This window comes from Triticum urartu, chromosome 5 (genome assembly GCF_003073215.2).
Source record: "Triticum urartu cultivar G1812 chromosome 5, Tu2.1, whole genome shotgun sequence".
Taxonomy (NCBI): domain Eukaryota; kingdom Viridiplantae; phylum Streptophyta; class Magnoliopsida; order Poales; family Poaceae; genus Triticum; species Triticum urartu.
In genome coordinates, this window is record NC_053026.1 from 8893832 (window position 1) to 8903243 (window position 9412).

General features: G+C 41.4%; 1 pseudogene; it reads left to right on the forward strand.

Moving 5' to 3' along the window:
* The first annotated feature begins 361 nt into the window (after positions 1-361).
* LOC125506616 lies at positions 362-7516 on the forward strand (annotated as a pseudogene).
* The last annotated feature ends 1896 nt before the right edge of the window (positions 7517-9412 follow it).

Sequence of the window (9412 nt, forward strand, 5' to 3'; positions counted from 1 at the left end):
TCGGACGCGGCCCCCGCCATCGAGGCCTGGCCAGAGTAGACCGAGGCCAGAGGGCGTGACGATAGGAACGGCGACGCAGGCGCCATGGCAGTGACGGCTCGACGGCGGCGGCGGCGGAGGTCGACGCGGTCGCGGCGGCGGCAGCAGAAGACATAGGACCGGTTAGGGTTGATACCATGTTAAACATAGGGTTTTGGAAAACTGCACGACACCCATAACGGGGTGTAGCTATCTCATATATATAAGGAGTACACAAGGTGTACGATACAATATACAAGATCTGTACAGAGGCTACGTATAAATACAGTCTAACAGTCGGTACGTGCACGCCCAGCGGACCATAATGCTCCTACATGTATGCATGCTCACACAAGAACTTGCAGGCCGCCAGCCGCTCGCTTGGTCTGCCGGTCTCTGGATCGATTGGGACGAGGGGAGCGGAACCGGCATTGTTTTGACATCCGCGCATCTCATCCGTGCCAAGGAGCCGCTGCCCAAAGACTACCGGATGCTCAAAGACCGGCACCTGTATCATCCCGGTGCTCAAGTGAGTAGCACCGATCATGCAACCGCAAAACTAACACTTTGCTTAATTTGTCGGTGCCCGCCTTACTTTATGGTGTGCTTTGTTTTAGGTTACTGTTCACTTGCTCGACGACACCACTACAGAAGGCCGCCTGCTCTATCATCAGGAGCATTACGACGTAGCTTTCTTTAAGGTTGCAGTGGATCGACGTGTTCAACTAACCTCTTTTGCGGACACAGTCAACACTGGTCAGAAGGTTTTGCGGCTCGGAAGAGAAGAAAATTTAAATCTCAGGATAACCCATGGCAAGGTTAAACTAGATGAGGAGCAACTAGGAGAGGGACACCACCACAACATGTACTTTTATCCCGATGAAAAATATGAGGTATGTATAAAATATAATTTATCGTGGACCCTACTCTCCTTCTCTTTTTTTTACTACTCCCTCCGTTTTATAATATAGTGCATATGATTTTTTTTGAGAAGTCAAATTAAACAAACTTTGTCCAAATTTACAGAGAGAACTATTTATATATACAATTCCAAACATATATAACATGAAAATATAACTGATGATGTATCCAGTGATATGCATTTGGTATTTCAAATGTATATATTTTTGTCTATAAACATGGTCAAATTTTGTACTATTTGACTTTTGAAAATATATATTATACACACTATATTATGGAACGGGGGGGGGGGGGGGGGGAGTATTTATTAATATGAAGCATATGTACAGGAGGAGGAAACTGAAGAGAGACAGAGAATGTGGAGGGGAAAGGGTGTGTACATACCTAGGGTAAGCCTGAGATTCTACTCTATATGCACAATTTCCTAAGGTTGAGTTATATGTAATTTTGACCTTCTATATGTTGTTATTCGTTCAGACCATTTTGTCTATTATAACAAAAAATTATATACATATGTTTTAGTGTGATGATGATGGAGAGCCGGTCATTGACTTTGATGGAAAGGTTGTGGGGATGATCAACTGTTCTGAAAGTGGGTCCTTTGTTCCTTCTTCCATTTTGAACAACTGCATGTATTTGTGGAGGAATTTCGGGTACACATTCTCCTTCGGTTTTATAGCAATGCTTGCTGATGCATTCTTTGTCCTTTTTGCTATTTGTTGTTTGTAGTTGGACTATAGGTATGACCTAATCTATAGAGATAAAATCTATGTTTTGATTGTTCAGAATGTGATTGTTGTCATGCTTTATGTTTGTAATGTTAAATAAATTTATGTGATTGTTTTACAAAATAGTTTGTAAGTGACACTATACAACGGGTGGAACTTTGAAGTGCTAGGTGCATATAGGAGCAGCAGGGGAACAACATTGTAACATTGTAAGATTATTCACGACATTACCATTATGGGGGGGGGGGGGGCGTTATTAATTATTGGGACGGTCCCGAGTGAATTAATTAGTACATGGCGCATAAATAAAGTTTCATTGAATGTTTTGTTTTTGTTAGGCTGGTCGTAATGGTAGTATCATAGCTAGTATCATGCATGCCAACTAAGCAATTTTGATGAGGTGTCATAGCATTAAATAAAGAAAGAGATGATGGAGTATCATATCATGATACCGTATCATAATAAATGCTATGCTACCTTGTGTCATGCATGGCAATAAATATAGTACTAGATGATACTAAGGGCATCTTCAATAGATTGTATGTTAGTCTTGTTGGTAAAATGTCCATGTCATCAACCAACAAGCTATCATACAACTACTCCAATGGATTGTATCTAAGGTATGCAATAGATGATGAGAAAATAAATGTGATTGCTCTCTATTTCACCTTGGAGCTTGTGCGAAGGTTGTTGGTTATTCTACATACAACTTTGCTCTCTCTCCACATTTATTACATGCCACATCATCACTTTGTCCTAGGTGGCAAATTTACCAACACCTATCTTACAGCTGTTGGAGATGCCCTAATATATGATACTATGCATTAGGGAGGTAGTATCATACACTAGTATCATATGCATGATACTACTATATGATACTCCCCATTACAACCAGCCTTAACTTAAATTACCTTTAATCAAAGTAATCATATTTCGATGTCTAGAACTAAATTTTGTGTTACGATTTTGTAGGTGCATCCCTCGGCCCCACCTTGGATTGCAGTGTGAGGCCTTGAAGTTTTTAGATCCCATCCATGCTGAGTATATATGGCGCAAGCTAAACATTGATGATGGTCTTGTTGTTAAAGAGGTATTCAATTGTTTATTTTTCTTACTTTTTGACTTGCAGTTATATTTAGGAGCACCTATAGGTTAGGACAGCCCTCACCGGCGACGTCGCAGCTGGCCTTGATGTCCTTATCTCGAGCTCAGCTGCTATCTAATCCTAGCGGTGGTCAAAAAGGAAAAGCCCCCACCTGAACCAATGAACACTTGTTTCCTCCCCTGCAGGTGCGATACTGTGTCATCTCAGTTGGAGGGGAGGGCATGCCAAGCCCTCACTGTGAATGTCGCGACCGGCCAAGGTGTCCTTGGCTATGTCTCCTCTCTCGGGAAAATCCGCAGAATCATTTTGTTTAGTTCCCTTAGGATAATAACTTCAATTATGTTTTTTTTCATTCCCTTCGCATGCATCTTATCAACTGATTAAATATTGCCAATGAAATCTTAGGTGTCAATAAGATCTCATGCTGAGAAAGTTGGAATCCGAGTTGGTGATATTATTGAATGCATTGATGGAGAACGTATTTCCACCACAATTGAGGTACATTACGATTTTATTACCTTTTAAATAAAACTAAAATATATATATTAGACTTTCCATTATCTTCGGTTTTTGTTCTTATAACCTCTTGCTTTCGTGCTGCTACTTTCAGTTGGAAAACAAGTTGTTGAGCATATGCATGGGCACTTTTGATAGAGGAAATGACATTAATGCTAAAGTGGATGTTTCTGTAAGTCGATACAAACATGCTTTGCTCGCCTGTCTTCCATTCTTCAAACAAATATGCTTTGTAAAATACTAGCACTAATAAATAGTTGCATTGATTCCATAGGTCTGAGTATTTCACACGGCCAACCATGTCTGGAGAACAAAACAGTTAACTGTAAATTTATCCGATCGCCGAGAAGTTGTTGAAGGTGGTATAACTCTATTTTTTTCAACCTAGTCACATCTAACTTTGATGTGGAATGTTATTTATGAATCTCAAGTTATTTGCACCCATTTTCTGTAGATTCGCCTATATCCATTGTGCAATATATGTTACATCCACCCAATGATTTGGATATCGCAATATAAAAAGAACGTATACACGTTATGATTTTTGAGTTGTCGAATGCACAACACTCATCATTTTTAGGTCAACGGGTTCTATTTTATGCCATGTCATCAATGTTTGATTTTCCTGTTAGCACCTGGCATTTCTTTGGAATGAGGTAATGCATGCTATTGTTGGCATGGTCTTGCCTTAAAATTCTTAGCACAAAGGTGTCTTCCATTATGTAAGAAATGTACTATTGAACTATTAAATGCATGTATACTTTCGGAATCTTACACAACTTTGTTTTTTCAACGGTGCTATTTTTTCCCTTTGTAGCTTATTATCCTATCACTAATGAAGAAGGGTGTTCTACTCTTGTGTCACCTGACCAAGTTAACTCGGACTAGGACTTGGACTTGCGCTGGTTCATGTGATGATTTAGCTCTTCGAAGTCTTTTTTATACAATGGAAAGGGATAAAGAAGACAAGATTGTTTAGCCATGTTCTATATTTCAAGGTCTTACAAATGCCTAGATATTTAGGCGGCATTGAGACAAGGAGTTTCAGTGCTAATTAAGAGGATGCTCTTAATCTTAGGTGGTTTAGGGCGGCAGACCCGCCACAAGGTCGTTTGTACGGGTGTTCACAGGCACCTATAGGGCATGTCTTTATTCTTTCATTAACTAATTAAAGAGGTTATTGTAGGTGTCATTTGAAAAGGAATATCACCAAATGTGTGTTTGTAACTAAGTATGCGTGTACCCCTAAAAGGACATGGCTAGTGGGCGCCCGAGCGCTCGTTGGTGGGAACTAGTGCTCATGCAAATATGGAAAGAGTAGCTGACACGCACGACACAATTCATTAAAAAAGAAATCATGACCTCGTGTGCATTTATTTGGGGATCCAAAAAGTTTAAAAAACCGTAACCTCTCGCGACGAGTTCTTCAAAACTAGATCTCATATAGATAGGTTTCGTCGAACATTTTTTCAAGGCAACTTTGGGTACGATGGAGGCAACTTTAGTGCTATATGAAAGCAACTTCATTTTTTTTCCAGTAGGACCGCCTATTAGGTTTGTTTGTGTAAAAAATGAGAAAACCACACAAAACATGAAGCACCTTTAGTGGTACATATGGAAAAGTCAAAGTTCACCATTGATGGGGCTATTGGAGACAAAACAAGGACAACAAATTTAAGATCGTTATGCACTTAAGTATCACACAATTTTTTAGCAATTTTTTGGTGTTTTTGTGCAACTCCAGTGCATTCAACAAGTAACTCATGTGTGTTTCCTATTATTTGGTTTTGTGTAAAATGAGAAAATCAAGAAAATCTATGCAAGTCCAACTCATCTTATGTGTGTATGCAACTATACACATATGCATATAGCAATTGTTCTAGCAAACTCTAAGCAACTGCCTCATAGCAGAAATCCACGCAATTGTTCTAGCAAGATCCAAAGCCACTATTCCTAGCAAAAAATCCAAGCAATTATCCTAGCAAATCCAAGCAATTGTAATACGAAAACACAAATGTAAAACTGTTTATAGCAAAACCAAGCAAATGTATTACCAAACCACAATGCAAAAATTATTCTAGCATAACAGAGCAACTATCCTACAAAACCAAGCAACCATACTATCAAATCCAAACAACCGCATTACTAAATAACAACTATGAAAAAAATGTCCTAGCAAAACCAAGCAACTGTCCCTAACATTCCTACTTAGATTGTCTACTTTAGGCAGAAGAAATGTATGACCAACTGGAATAGCCTTTGTCCACAACTATCTTACCCCCCCCCCCAACACACACACACATCCAACTTAACTATTCTAGCAAAAATCCAAAACAAGTCAATTACAAAGAAAACACAAAATGAAAATTGTTCTAGTCAAAAATCCAAGCAATTGTATAGCAAAACCAAGCAACTATATTATAAAAAACACAAATGCAAAAACTTGTTCAAAACGAATCCAAGCAACCGCCCAAAAAATCGCGAGAACTTGACAATGATAATTAGTTTCCTAACAATACTGCCCAGTTTGCATGTCACCGCTAATTAGTTGGCTACGATAATAGGACAAGTTATTTGACGGTGTAGCTCATGCTGCATGTACTCTGAAACATAGTGTTAGCATACTCGATAGTGGGGTAGACAACTTATATGAAATTGCATACCATTGATGCCTAGTTGTCTACTATTGGTAATTAGTTGCCTACAGTTGCTGCTTAGTTGCCTATAAATACTATGAGATTGCGTACCATTGATGCATAGTTGCTTGATATTGGTAATTAGTTGCCTACCATTATTGCTCAGTTGCCTAACTTTACAAACTAGTTGCCTACAATATTGTGAAGTTGCTTATCACTATTTGTCTAGGTTGTCTACAAACACTCTGAAGTTGCCTACTGGTGATGCGTAGTTGCCCCTCATTCTTATTCCAGTCGCCCACACTACATGAAAAAGTTGCCCATTAATGTTCCTAAGTTGTCTATATACGAAACTAAGTTGCTTACCATCCAAAAATTATTTTATGCAACCTAAGTATGATGTTAAGCTACTCCCCAGTCATGAAAGGCAACTCGGGATAATGTTAGCCTACCTCAAAAACCTAAGTTGCCTACAAGACTATCAACTTAGAGCAAAGCTAGTTATGGTAGGAAACTTGGATGTGAAGCTAGTTAACTTGGTAGTCATTGTAGTCAATTTAAAGGGATTTTAGAGAATTTGTAGTCATCCTACATAGACTAACAAGAAGTTGTTGTCCTATAGCACTAAAGGTGCTTCCCTTTCATCCAAAGTTGCTCGTAAAAAAAGTTAGTTGAAACATACTCATATGGGATCTAGTTTTGAAGAGCTCGCCGCATAGAACCTAGTGGTGAAAGCAGATCTTAACTTCCATGATCGGTTCAAAAGTTATAGCTTTTTGAAATTTTGAAAATGCAAATTAAATGCATGCACATGGGATCTTGCTGGGAAATCACGAGATGGGTGGACGCGCAGAGACACGGTGGACTAGATGCTTTTCCTGTGATTTGTTTTAATTCCACTATGTACTAGGGACCATGAGCTAGAGAGAGAAGGGCAGATGACAAGAGCGTGTGATCCCTTGTCGTGTAGCATGTGCGCTTGAAACCTCCCTTGTTATCCCTTAAGTATTTAGGTAAAAAGAAACTAAGTATTCGTGTGTGCCTACGTGTTTATGTGCTTGTCTTTTGCATATTATATAACTCTCTACTCTTAACTTGGAGTTGGGGATTGTACGTTGGCACATCTAACCCCCCCCCTCCCCTCAATCGCATCCATCCCTCGATGCAAAAGAAAAAACATTGCATCCATCCCTTGTTATCCCTCATTCAGAAGGAAAAAAGGAACGTGAACAATCCTCCACAGTCCATCTCAGTTTAAGACTTTTCCATCCTTTTACTCTGGTTTCGTTTCTCTATGGCTCTATGCTGCTCCTTCCTTGGAGACCTTCATCTTATGTGCATGCTGGTGGAATTGTGCCTCTGTTTTCGTAGACCCCTTGGATCTGAGGATGACACATGATCACTGTCATGACAGACTAAAGAGCATCCAGGTCATCAATTTCTGCTCAGCCAAAAGTCTAGTCAAGTTAACGTGTCATATCCTCCGGTCCGCGACATCCCTCGAGCGTCTCGCATTAGGCACCAGTTATGGCGTGCCTAGGTGCGATGTTAACAAATCTGGCAAGTGCCTGCTTGTGACGCCCCCAATTTGACCGTACACTAATCATACACGCAAATGTGTATGATCAAGATCAAGGACTCACGGGAAGATATCACAGCACAACTCTAGACACAGATAAAATAATACAAGCTTTATATTACAAGCCAGGGGCCTCGAAGGCTCGAATACAAATGCTCGAAGACACAAGACTCGGCGGAAGCAATAATATCTGAGTACAGACATAAGTTAAACAAGTTGCCTTAAGAAGGCTAGAACAAAAGTAGCAATGATCGAAAAGGCAAGGCCTCCTGCCTGGGACCTCCTAACCACTCCTCGAAGTCGAAATCCATGTAGAATCATTCTCGGGATCCTCTGGCTTCTGGACTCCATCATATGATCGCAATAACTGGGAAAAGGGGAAAAAGAAGTAGAAAAGCAACCGTGAGTACTCATCCAAAGTACTCGCAAGCAAGGATCTACACTACATATGCATCGATATCAATGAAGTGGGTAGTATCTGTGGACTGAACTGCAGAATGCCAGAATAAGAGGGGTATAGCTAGTCCTATCAAAGACTACGCTTCTGCAGCCTTCATCTTGAAGCATATAGAAGAGAGTAGCAAGTGCAACATCAAGTAACATCGCATAGCATAATCTTACCCTGGCGATCCTCTCCTTGTCACCCTGTGAGAGAACAATCATCGGGTTGTATCTGACACTTGAAAGGGTGTGTTGTATTAAGTATCCGGTTCTAGTTGTCATAAGGTCGAGGTACAACTCCGGGTTGTCCTTTTACCGAGGGACCTGGCTATTCGAATAGATAAACTTCCCTGCAGGGGTGCACCACATAACCCAACACGCTCGATCCCTCTGGCCGGACACACTTTCCTAGGTCATGCCCAGCCTCAGAAGATCAACACGTCGCAGCCCTACCTAGGCACAACAGAGAGGTCGGCACGCCGGTCTAAATCCTATGCGCGCAGGGATCTGGGCCCATCGCCCATTGCACACCTGCATGTTGTGAACGCGGCCGGTAAGCAGACCTAGCCTCCCTAATACAAGAGCAGGCGTTCCAGTCCAATCCGACACGTGATATGTCTCCAACGTATCTATAATTTATGAAGTATTCATGCTATTATATTATCAACCTTGGATGTTTTATATGCATTTATATGCTATTTTATATGATTTTTGGGACTAACCTATTAACCTAGAGCCCAGTGCCAGTTTTTGTTTTTTCCTTGTTTTAGAGTATCGCGAAAAAGGAAAACCAAATGGAGTCCAATTGACTTGACACTTGACGGAGCTTATTTTTGGACCAGAAGAAGGCCATGGAGTAAAAGAGTTGGGCCAGAAGAGTCCCGGGCTGACCAGGAGGGTGGGAGGCCCCCTGGGCGCGCCCCTACCTCATGGATAGCCCGGAGACCCCCCTGACTTGTTCTCGACACCAAAGCCTCTTATATATACAGAAACCTCCAGAAATTAACCTAGATCAGAAGTTCCGCCGCCGCAAGCCTCTGTAGCCCCGAGAAATCAATCTAGGCCCTCTCCGGAGGGGGCCATCATCACCGGAGGCTATGGAGGAGGGTCCCGGAGGGGCCATCATTGCCATGAAGGCCAAGGACCAGAGGGAGAACCACTCCCCATCCAAGGGGGAGGCCATGGAGGAGGAAGCACAAGGGGGAGAACCTCTCGTCCTTTCTCTCGGTGGCACCGGAGTGCCATCGGGAGGGGAATCATCTCCGCGGTGATCGTCTTCATCAACATCACCATCCTCATCTCTTTTACGTGGTCCAGTCTTCCGCACCCCGCTATTATCCCTACTTGAACATGGTGCTTTATGCCACATATTATGTTCCAATGATGTGTTGCCATCCTATGATGTTCTGAGTAGATATCCTTTGTCTTTAGGTTCATTGATGATCTAGATTGGTATGAGTTGTATATT